At 44.7% G+C, this 12572-nt stretch overlaps 1 long non-coding RNA gene across 1 annotated transcript in view; it reads left to right on the forward strand.

The window, feature by feature from the left end:
- Positions 1-455, forward strand: part of LOC144486497 (uncharacterized) — a 220102-nt gene extending 219647 nt beyond the window's left edge. Inside the window, exon 3 of the long non-coding RNA XR_013496272.1 lies at positions 401-455. This is a non-coding gene — a long non-coding RNA (uncharacterized LOC144486497). The remainder of the gene's footprint in view (positions 1-400) is intronic.
- The last annotated feature ends 12117 nt before the right edge of the window (positions 456-12572 follow it).

A 12572-nucleotide genomic window follows, 5' to 3' on the forward strand; every position in this document is an offset into this window, starting at 1 on the left:
TCCCTCAGTGTACGCGAACATGAGCCGGAGTGTGACGAAGAGGGGATTTTTCACAGTAACTTCATTGCAGTGTTAATGTAAGCCTAATTGTATCACTAATAAGTTAACTTTAAATCTAAAAGGTACAGTAAAGGGATTTGTATTTACACATTAATAATATTTCTGTCTTTATTCCGTTTGGTAAAACGAGTATATACAATGAATGGAATATAATTCAAAGCTATTACCATATCCACACGCATAACCTATGAACAAGCACACTTGTGTTAATGTTATCTGTCCATGTGGAATTAAATAACATTCCTTACATTTTACAAAGCATCTTTCACTTTGTGATCAATAAGCTGGCGCGTCTCTTACAACACATGCAACTTTTCTATTCATAGTTGTTTGATTTCAGATTACTTATCATTTTCCTCTAACACTTGGAAAGAAGGAAATGCCAGGACACGGGAAACCTGAACTCTTTTATTTCAGTTTAAATGACATCCTTTGAGTGTGAACGACATTGGAAACGGCAGACAATGCGACCCAATCTATTGATGCTAGTTCTTTGTAATAACTATCTCATTAATCTTTTCTCCCAGCTCTTTCGCAGACCCCTGAATATATTCCCTTTCCAATGTTACTTCCTCTTATATTTTTTGTATATTGATCAATGAGCCGATTACAGCAACTTCAGCCAAATCCAGCGCTTCAGTTTCCTCCCACAGTCCGAAAAACGTCCTGGTTAGGTGCATTGGCCATGCTAAATTCTCCCTCCGGTGTACCCGAACAGGCGCCAGAGTGTGGCGGATTTTCACAGTAATTTGATTGCAGTGTTAATGTGAGCCTTCTTGTGACACTAATCAATTAACTTTACTTTAAATGTCCTGAACAACTCTTCTCTCAAGCACGGGAGTTTTAATCTGAGTGCTGAATTAATCAGATAATCATAGAATCCCTGCAGTGCAGGAGGAGACCATTCAGCCTATTGAGCCTGTACCGACAACAATCCCACCCAAGCCCTATCTCCGAAACCCCTGTATTTGTCCTGCTTGAGCCCTGACACTAAGGGGCCATTTAGCATGGTCAATCCTTCAAATCTGCACATCCCTGGACATAAAAGGGGCAATTTAGCTTGGCCAATCGACCTAACCTGCACATCTTTGGAGTGTGGGAGGAAACTGGAGCACCCGGACGAAACCCGCGCCGACAGGGTAGAACGTGCATACTCCACACATGAGGCTGGAATCGAACCCGGGTTCCTGGATCCGAGAGGCTAAAAGTGCTAAGCACTGCGCCGCCAATGCTACTTGTGATCCTGACAAATCAACTTTAAACTGATGTGCAATTTATCCTTTCCTGGATATTTCTCTGATTCATTCACAAGCAGTGAATGAGGGTCGGATTACCAAGATTCAGAAAGATTACTTTCTGACTGCACGGCACTACATCTGAAGCTTTGATCTAAAAGAATCAACAAGTTGTTCCGTGTCCTTCGATAAATATTTGCCATAATTCAATTATGAGCCTTCTGGTGTGAGTGATAGTAATTTGCTTTAATATTATTTGAAAAGAATCACTTTGAAATCATCAGTTGTCTCAATATTTGATTTGGTCAGGGCTCTCACATCATTATTACCATCAATCTCGGCAATTCATTCAGCAAGAATGCTTTCATGATTTGTAATTATTACCCAGTGTTGATCCATTCATTCAAAATCATAGTCATAGACTCATAGTATCCCTACAGTGCAGAAGGAGGCCATTCAGTCCATCAAACCTGCACCAACCGGAACCCCACCCAAGCCCTATCCCCGTGACCCCTCATATTTAACCCGCTAATTCCCCTGAATGAATGGTTGTGAATGAAGCCCAGTCCATCACGCAAACCATCCTCCCATCGATGACTTTGTCTACACTTCCCGCTGCCTCGGAAAAGCAGGCCAGCAAAATCAAGGACTCCACGTACCCCGGACATACTCTCTTTCACCTTCTTCCGTCGGGAAAAAGATGCTGAAGTCTGGGGATACACACTAACTGACTCAAGAACAGCTACTTCCCTGCTGCCATCAGACTTTTGAATGGACCTATCTCATATTAAGTGTATATTTCTCTGCCCTAGCTATGACTGTAACACTACATTCTGCATCCTCCCCTTTCCTTCTCGATGAACCGGATGCTTTGTCGTGCAAGAAACAATGCTTTTCACTGTATACTGAATACATATGGCAAAAATAAATCGAATCAATCCACCCTCATTGTTTGACCTGTGACAAAATGGCCTCTTGGTGACATTCACAAAGAATGGTCTTCTGTTTAAAATTCTGCTCTTTTGCATTTACATGATTCAAAATAATAAAATATGGAATTATAAACATTACCTCTGTGGTAAGAATCTGGAGTAGGTGCTGTAAAGACATGGAGTTAAGTTATAAATGTTCTTTGATAAATTACATATAAATAGCATGATTTGTACACAGTGTACTGTTCTGCTCAGTAATGAGACATTTCATACCGCGTATCTACAAATGTTAGTCATAGAGTCATCAACGTTTACAGCATGGAAACAGGCCTTTCGGCCCACCTCTTCCATGCCTACCCTTTTCTTTTTACTATTAATTGAGACCCAATTGCCCATGTTTGGCCCATATCTCTCTACACCCATCTTACCCATGTAACTGTCTAAATGCATTTTAAAAGACAAATTTGTAACTGCCTCCACTATTGCCTCTGGCAGCTTGTTCAAGCACTCATCATCCTCTGTGAAAAAAATGCCCCTCTGGATCCTTTTGTACCTCTCCTCTCTTACCTTAAACCTGTGCCACTAGTTTTAGGCTCCCCTACCTTTGGGAAAATATGTTGACTATCCAGCTGATACAAGTCCCAGGGGGCGATTCTCCCCCAAAAATTTCTAAGTGCCAAATTGGCTGGAAAACGGGTGTAAATCACGCTGGGTTTTTTTCAGTGGGAGTTCAGACTCGAATCTCCCACAATCTGTGCCACGCAAAGGCCACAATAGTGAATATCATTAAAAGTTCGGGGGGCGGGGTCTATCACGTCATAGTTTAACAGTTCCAGAACTCTGCGCATGTGCAGCGGCCCTGATCTGTCAGCCAGCAGTTTGCCGGCCAGCCCACTCACTGGCCAGCCCTTTCCCGATGAGCTGGGTCGGTGTGATTCTCCCCATTGACGATGAGCCGAGTCTGTGTGATTGCCCGCATTGGTGATGAGCCAGATCTTTGTGATTCCCCTCATTGGCGATGAGCTGGGTCGATGTGATTCCCCCCATTGGTGATGAGCCAGATCTTTGTGATTCCCCTCATTGGCGATGAGCTGGGTCTGTGCGATTTCCCCACTGATGATGATCTGCGTCTGTGCGATTCCCCCCACTCGTGATGAGCTGTGTCTGTGCGATTCCCCCCATTGGTGATGATCTGGTGTGAGCGATTCCCCCGACACACGATGAGCTGGGTCTGTGCGATTCCCCCCATTGGTGATGAGCTGGCTAATTAATTTAAACGTTTTCTTGTATTTAGTTAATTATTTTTCTCTCTTTCTTCTCCCCAGGAATTTGAATTTTGAAGACTGAAATGTGGCCCAGAACCCTTGGACCACAGCTTTTCCCCAGAGGAGGATGATGGAATGAGGCCTGTTCCACAGGCCACACTCACGAGTGTTGTTGTCTCTTTATTGCCACGAGCAAGATGCGGGGGGAGGGGGGGGGCGGAGTTGCATGTGGTGGGGACGGGGGGACTGGAGTTTGAGGACCTGCGGTTGAAATAGCCAAACTTTACAATGCGTCACAAATATGTTTACCCTTTGGTTGATGACAAAAGAAAATTAATTCTGTAATATGAAACGGTCTATCAGTTTGTTTATATCCAAAATAACAGGGGTGCGAGACAGAGCAATGAAGCTAATTATTAAATAAAATGCACAGAGGCCTTTACAGTTCAGTTTTCGAAGTCCAGGCTTTCATCACTCTAATTCCTAGGAGAGGGTGGGTGCGGATTTCACTGTTTCTGCCTCTCTCTCTCTCACTCTGTCTCTCTCTCTCTCTCACTGTGTCTGTCTCTCTCTGTCTCTCTGTCTGCCTCTCTCTCTCTGTCTGCCTCTCTCTCTCTCTTCCTCTGTGTTCCTTTCTCTCTGTGTCCCTCTCTATCTCTCTCTCCCTCTCTCTCACTCTGGGTGTATCAGTGTCCATGATACGTTAAGAGATTATGTGCATTAAGAGATTATGTTTCTAAAATGATAAAAGCAAATTACAGCTGCTGCTGGAATCGGAAACCAAAGTAGGAAAGGGTGGAAAATCTCAGCGGGTCTGGCAGCATCTGTAACGAGAGAAAAGAACTGACATTTCAAGTCCAGGTGACCCTTTGTTAAAGCTCAAAGCTCCAAGCTTTGATAAAGGGTCATCTGGAATTGAAACTTCTTTTCTCTCCTTCCAGATGCTGCCATGTATTTAAAAGGGTTCGGTTCAGCTTCAAAAGGGGGTTTAACCCCTCAGTGGACTGGAGGGAAATCTCCAGATTTGGGACAATGGACACACACACACATGCACACTGATATATATGATAATATATATATATATATATATATATATATATATATTATATATATGCACACACACATAAACACAGATACATAAAAATACAAAAAGATACACACACACACAGACAGATACACATTGATGCACACACAGATACACACCAATAGACACACACATACTGATACACACTGATAGACACACACTGAAACACACTGAGAGACACACACACAGATACACACTGATAGACACACACTGATACACATTGATAAATAAACACTGATACACACTGATAGACACACACACTGACATACACTGATAGACACACACACTGATACACACTGATAGACAAACACACTGACACACACACACAATGATACACACTGATACGCACACACACACTGGTACGCATTGTTGCACACACACTGGTACACACACACAGAGACCCACACACTGATACAAACAAACTCACACCAGCTTCCTGATTGGTTGAAGCGTCTGTCGCACAGCGAATGGAGCTCCCAATATTGTGCTGGGGCGGGCCGTTAGCTTCTGGTGTTCTGATTGGCTGACACGGCTGTCAGTCAGAAAGCCCAGGCTCTGATTGGCTCATTGGATGTCAGTCAAAGTGCAGGGGCCAGTCATTGGTGGGCTTGGCTGTCAGGAAGCGAGCGGCAGTTCTGATTGGCTGATTCAGGCAGTAGTCTGGCTAGCCTCCGATTGGTTGAGGCGGTCAATTAGCAATCCAGCCTCTGATTGGCTGAGGCGGCCATTTAGCAATCCCGTCTCTGATTGGCCGAGACGGTCAGTGAGCAACCCAGTCTCTGATTGGCTGAGGCGGTCAGTTAGCAATCCAGTCACTGATTGGCCGAGACGGTCAGTTAGCAACCCAGTCTCGGATTGGTGCAGGCGATCAGTTACTGATAACGCTCTCTGATTGGCTCAGGCGACCAGTTAGCAATCCAGTCTCTGATTGGCTGATGCGGTCAGTTAGCAATCCAGTCTCTGATTGGCTGAGACCGTCAGTTAGTGATCCCGCTCTGTGATTGGCTGTCAGTCAGTTTTGTTGCTTCAGTAATTGAATAATTGATGTAACTGGATACTTCACCGCGATTCTGATCTGCTCCCTGAACTTGGATTGAGTCACCGCGTAGATAAATGTGTTTGTGCAGCAACTTAATTCCCGCAACAGCCATCCGACTTGTTGAAATGTCAGTTCAGCAAGAGTGACGTATATTAATCCTTTCACTTTCGAATAGAAAAAAAATATAACGGACACGGCCCAGAGGAGAATGAAAGATCCGGATATGCTGAAGAGTAAAATCATTGACTTCCTTCTGCTCTCCATCTCGGGGTCTCTGCGATTCTCTCCGTGACTCTGAGCCCTCAGTCCCTTCCGGACTCGACTGGTCACCAAAATGTGACTGATTGTCAGAGCGTTGATCAACAGGATTAAACCGAATGGGAGCAATGGAGTTAAAACCTGCTGAAACCAGGAAAATACAACCCAGCCAGGATCAGTCCAATAGCTTCTCTTTGTTCGACAGAACCACTGGACGTTGTCGATTATCCTTACAGGTTCAATTGTAAAGTACAGTGGGATGTTTGTCACAGAGAGCAGGATGCCGGTTGTTGCCAGAACCACAGCCGCAGTTTTTCTGGTGCAATATTTAGTTTTCAGTTTCTGGCAGCGAATGGCGACAAATCGATCAAAGGAGAAAGTGACGGTGAACCAGACCGAACAGTCTCTGACTGCAGACAGCAGGACAGTGTGAACACGACATACAGAGGTGAAGGCAAGGAAATTCACGGGGAAATAGTAAGCATTTATGTAGTTGAGAATGGGTTCAGTGATGATGAACAGTAGATCCGCCGCTGCCATGGCCACCAGGTAGCGAGTGGTGCAGGTGGAGAGGCCACACTTTCCTCGACTCAGGATCACAATTCCCAGTAAATTAACTATCAGTGAAAAAGGGATAAGAGCCGGGAAATTATTGAGTAAACATTCTCCATGTGTGAACTGACAGTAAGGAGAGGATTTCAGCATCAATCCAATGGGCAGGAGTTCCCGAGGTGGTGGTGTTGTTGGAGGAGTTGTGTTAGAGATTAACATTGCAGATTGGAAAGTAGCCAATGTAACACGGCTGGTTAAGGAGGGACTGGGGGACAGAGCTCTGAATTGCACATCTCTCACTTTGATGGAGCAAATCTGCAAATTCTGACAATTGAAATATTTCAGAGAGATTGGATTTCTCATCTGATGTGTTTTCCAGGATTAATTCAGACTGGACAGGTTTCCCAATTAGACCCAAAGTGGACAGAGATAGAATCTGTAATCCCTTCCTGCACCCAATTATCAGAGCCCACCCCGGATTGAACACCTCTCTGGACTGGACAGCTAATGGAGCTGGAAGTCAATTCAGGATTTTTCTATTTAACTTCCCCTCTCCAAATTTCCCCCCCAATCTGACTCTCCTCCTCAGCCTTTCTGCTTCTAATTTACAGATGATATCCTCTGTCTGTCTCTTTTTTTCCTTTCTCCTCTCCCTCTCTCTATGCCTTCTCCTTTGCTTCCCTATCTATCTCTTCCAAAACTCTTCTCTCTGACCAGCTTTATTCCCCTGTATCTGGATTTCTCTCTTATCCAGTGCATTTCCATTCTTCATTCACATTGTAGATTTACCCCATATCTCCCTATCGCTCCCCAACTGTTCTCTGTCTGCTAATGTTTCTCCCCATATATCTCTATCTCACCCCAGTATTGCTCTCTCCATCTTGCTTTCTCCCCATCTCTGTTCACCTCCTACCAGAATATCTCCCTCTCACTTTCCAGCTTTCTTTGAGGGGCTTTTAAGCACAGCGTGATCCCATGGGCAGCACTGTGACCATATCCAGAGAGGGCAACGTGGGCGGGGGAGACATTTCATTCCCCTAGCCTCGCGCTTCGTGTAATCCCCCACCCAGCCACTGAGTACCATGTGTATTCTGAGTTTGGATACATATATACCCTCAGTGACAGAAAGAGATAATCTCCCCTCTTTAAACTGGGAACAGGCTGTGTTCATTCTTATGGTAGACCTTTTAAAATGAGCCGCCCAGTAGTTATTAATTCATAAATTAATTGATTTATTGATCTATTGATTGATTTCTGTAATTTAAGGATTCTCAGGGCTCTGACTGAGGCTATTCTCCAGAGACAGGAAGCTGGACACTGACTCCTAGCTGGAAACCCCCAGATAAGGTAGTTCTTCCCACCCCCTCACATGAATATGCTTTGTGGTTATTGGCAATGTGGGTCAGGAATATTGCATCGCTCCTTTCAACACAGTGCACATGAAAGAGAGGGAAAGAAGCAGATATATGGGCAGAAACAGGAAGTTAGAAGGAGGGATGGAGTAAGAGGTGGTGGGTGTGGTTGCAAAGACCTGTCCCTAGATAAGAACATCCATCTTTACAATCAGTGAGAGCGATAGTGGCAGGATGAGAAAAGAGAAGGAGGGGGTTGAACAGAGACAGAGGGAGGCCCGAGGGGAGTGGAAGGTCAAAGCAGATGTGGTGATGGAGGGACAGCATTTGAGAAAGAGACACAGGATGTGAGAGTCTCCAGTGTGTCGTCATTGGCTGCAGCTCCACTCAAACCCTGTCAGATAGTCTGGGAGGATTCAAAAGTGTCCTGAAGGAATCAGCAGCCGCTTCCCAAACTGAAAGAGGGAGTTGAGCAGCTTCTAGAGACTGAGAGGGGACAGGGGGTGGGCATGGTGGTGCAGGGCTGGCATTTTAATTCAGCTTTAGAAGATTCTCTCTGGGGATCTCTCACTTTCTCCATTTCAATGTTTCTGTCTGATTGGAAGAAATGGAGGGAAGGGAAGAGTGAGAGGGAATGAGGAGAACCACGAATGAGATGCATAGAATAATAGGATCACATAGTGCAGAAGAGGCACTTCGGCCCATCGAATCTGCACTGACACTTTAGAAATATTTGAAATCCCACCTAATCCCATCTGTCAGCACTTGGCCCATAGCCCTGAATGTTATGATGTGGTAAGTGCTCATCCAGATCCTTTTCAAAGAATGTGAGGCAACCTGCCTCTACCACTCTCCCAGGCAGCACATTCCAGACCATCACCATCCTCTGGGTAAAAAAATATTTTCTCACATCCCCCCTAAAGCTCCTTGCCCTCACCATGAAGCTCTGTCCTCACGTGACTGAACCTTCAGGTATTGGGAACAGCTGCTCCCTATCAACTCTGTCCATGTCCCTCATCTTGTACACATCGATCAGGTCGCCCCTAAGTCTTCTCTGCTAAAACGTGAATAACACAAGCCTACGCAACCTCTTTTCATAACGTAGATGTTCCATCCAAGGCAGCATCTTGGTGAATCTCCTCTGCACCCTCTCCAGTGCAATCACATCGTTCCTATAATGTGGCGACACAGTACTCCATCTGTGGCGTCACCAAAGTTCTATTCAACTCCAACATTACTCCCCTGCTTTTGTAACATATGCCTCGATTGATAAAGGCAAGTGTCCCAAATGCCATTTTCACCACCCTACTAACATACCCTTCTGCTTTCAAAGATCTGTGGTCAAATCCGCCAAGGTCACATTCTGCCATAAATCTTCCTATAGTCCGAACATTCATTGGCTACTTCCTTGTCAAATTACTCCTTCCAAAGTCTATCAGCTCACACTTTTCAGGTGTACATTCCATTAAACGGTGTACAAGACACTTTACACTACTAACTGGAGCTTGTGTGATCTTGCTGCAGAACTTGTTTTAAAAGGTTGTCTCAGGTTAAGAGAGAGTTTGATCTTTCCAGGGAAGTGAAGGGAATTCTCCAGACTTGGGACAATGCACACACACAGAGTGGTGGGTATGTGGGGTTTTTTTTTGGGTGCTGTGAGGGAAGGGGCTCACAGCAGGTGTGAGGATGGGGCAGCGGAAGGTCTGTGTCTCATTTGATTAGTTTCACAGTGCAGCTGCTGTGGGATCTTGCTGTGCACACACTGTCCTGGGCCCTTTGCCTGCCTTGAAACAATGATCAATCTCGTTGAAAATCGCTCACTGACTGCAAAGAAGGTTCTAAAGCCTTGAATATAAAAATGCTTAAACTTGAAAAATGGGACTGAGGGAGTTCATGAACACTTTCTGCAGAGGACTGAGGGGACATTCAGCCCATATCACATTGCTGCCTGTGGGATCTTACTGTGCGACAAATATTCCAGCCGCAGTTTGTACATTAAAACAAGAAACACACACAGAAAACAATTATCATAAACTCTAACTGAATTTTGAAACTGCCTCTGTGCTTTGGATCTTCCTGTGCCCAAGTTACATCAGAAATCTCTAAGTTAACAGCAGTGAGGTCAGATGAACAAATAATCTCATCACTGTAAATAATTCTTCATGGCCTGGAATGAAAGTTCTTTAACTTGAGGTGGGTATAATTCCTCTTTGGGAATTTGGCGTGGCTTGTTAAAAGGGCATCAACCTCTGTCTCATGAAACTGTCTCTCCATCTGTGTCTCTGTATCTGCATTGTGTGGCTTGTGAGAGAGTGGGGAGACAGGCTGAGGAAGGGCTGAATTTACGGAGTGAGAGAGAAAAGAGAGGATCAGGTTAAACAGGGGGAGAGATAGCTGAACATTGTGGAGTTGGGGTGGAGGGAAAATGGCACAGGATTTGGGGGTAGAGGGTTCCTGTGAGCAATCACTGCTGATGTCTCCTGTCGTATCTTTCCAGAAAGTGTGATGTTCAAACACTCCAATCCTGAGACAGTCTGTTTTGAAATGTATCCTGAAGAAATGAACAGCTTCTTCCCAATTGAGGTTTTAGCCACTTGCCTACTGGGCTGGGCGGTGTGGAAACATTGCTACCCATGGGATCCTGCTGTGCACCAATGACCCTGCAGCACATACAGAACTGCAAATGGTAACCACACAACTTAAAAGGCAAATTAGCTCAGCGATGAGAAAGCACATGGAAGGGAGGAGGGGATGAAAATCAATCCCCTGGCCTTGGTAAAGACTTGTTCTCAATCCCTGTGTCCTGTTTGCGTTTTTAGACAGGGTGGTGGGGTTTGGAGGATTATTAAGTTTTGGGCGGAGTGGGTCGGGAAGGTGGTTGAATATATCGGCCTCCGTCATTGCAACGTTTCCTCTCTCTGTCCATCCATTCGTTTCAATGTTGCATCTTGTAATTAATGTGAAATAAAATCCCATTGTGATTTGTGATTTTTTGATTCTTGTTGGGTGTATGAGGAGTGTGCGGGTGGGACAGAGGGTGGGGAACAGTGGCTCTCTTTACCTCTCGCTCTTTCCGTCCATGTGTGGGGCGTTTTGGGGCTGGAAAGGACAGTTGTGTTTTCCTGGGATGGGGAGAATTCTGTTTTTTGTCGCCAAGGTTTAATGCATCCTCTGTGACTAGGCCTCAATTCAAGGCCTAACCTCAGGGCCCTCAGGATGCCTTTTCCATTCGCTTCATTCCGAAATGTTTCTGTGTTTAATTGGATGATATCAATGGTTAAATAAACCTGCAGCAGGCAATTTAATTCATTTCACTCAGGATGTAATTTTCGGTTTTCAAACTCTCTCACGCAACGTTCTCGTTAGATTGTGTCATGGTGAGGGAGAGAGGTGGAAAATAGGGAGGGTGCAAAACAGAGAGAGAGAAAGAAGCCCGAGAGGCAGGGAGAGGTGAGAAGAAAAATTGTCGCTGTGGGGGTCGAGGAGGGGAATGTGGTTGTGGGGTCCTCATCTCCACCATTCATTTTTAGTTGGCTAATTATCAAATGTAATATCTTGATTTCCCCCTTCCCCACAAATTCCATGATCACTTTATCCCCGAGAGCTATATCTAATTTCTTCTTGAAATCACAGAACGCCTGTGAATTCCATACATTCACCACCCTCTTACTGAAGAAATTTATCCTCACCTCAGTTCTAAAAAGCTTTGCCCCTGATCATCAAACTATGACAGCCAGTTCAGGGCACCCCACCATTGGGAACATTCTTTCTGAATCTACCCTGTCTAATCTTGTTAGAATGTTATAGATTTCTGTGAGATACCCTCATTATTCTGAACCCCAGTGAATATAATCCTAACCGACCTAGTCTCTCATCATACGACAGACCTGTCATCCCAGGAATCAGCCTGGAAAACCATTACTGTACACCTGCTATAGCAAGGACATCCTTCCTCTGGTACGGACACCAAAACTGTAGAAAAAACTCCCGGAGTGGCCTCTCCAATATTTTTTTACAAGTAATCCTCATCCCTATGTATAAAACCTCTCGCTATGGAAACCAACAGACCATTTGGCTCCATTACTGCTGTACCTGCCTAGTTATAGGCAGTAAATGATGCATTCGGAGACCAAGGTTTTGATGAGTATTCACCTCCCTCAATTTACATCATTCAAGTAATAACTTGTCTTCCTAATATTCCTACCAAAATTGACATCCTTACGTTTATCAACATTACACTGCATCTGCGATGCGTATGACCACACCCTCAGACTGTCCAAATCACGCTGAATATTCTCTGCAACCACCTCACAGCTCACCCACCCACTCAGCTTTGTACCATCTGCAAATTTGGAGATGATGTATTCAGTAACCCTTCTGGAAGACGAAATAAAGCACATCCACTGGTTCCCCTCAATCAACTCTACTAGTTCCATCCTCAAACATTTCCAAGATATTCTAAACATGATTTCCCTTTTGGAAATCCATGTTGACTTTGTCTGATTATGGCACTGCCTTCTAAATTCCGAGTTACAAAATCCTTGGAATTGTCGCTTGCAACTTCCCCAATGCCGACGTCAGGCTCACTGGTTTGTAGTTCGTTGTTTTCTCTGTCCGACCATGTCTGAATAGAGGGCTTATATTACCTCCCCCCAACCTATAGGAACCAGTCCAGAGTCCGCAAAAAAAGGAAAATAAGCACCACTGGATATACGATTGCCAGGGCTAGTTCCTATAGTAATCTTATATGAATGTTGTCAGGGCATGGAGATTTATCCACCTTCAATTAGATCAA

Source organism: Mustelus asterias, unplaced genomic scaffold, assembly GCF_964213995.1.
Source record: "Mustelus asterias unplaced genomic scaffold, sMusAst1.hap1.1 HAP1_SCAFFOLD_371, whole genome shotgun sequence".
NCBI lineage: Eukaryota > Metazoa > Chordata > Chondrichthyes > Carcharhiniformes > Triakidae > Mustelus > Mustelus asterias.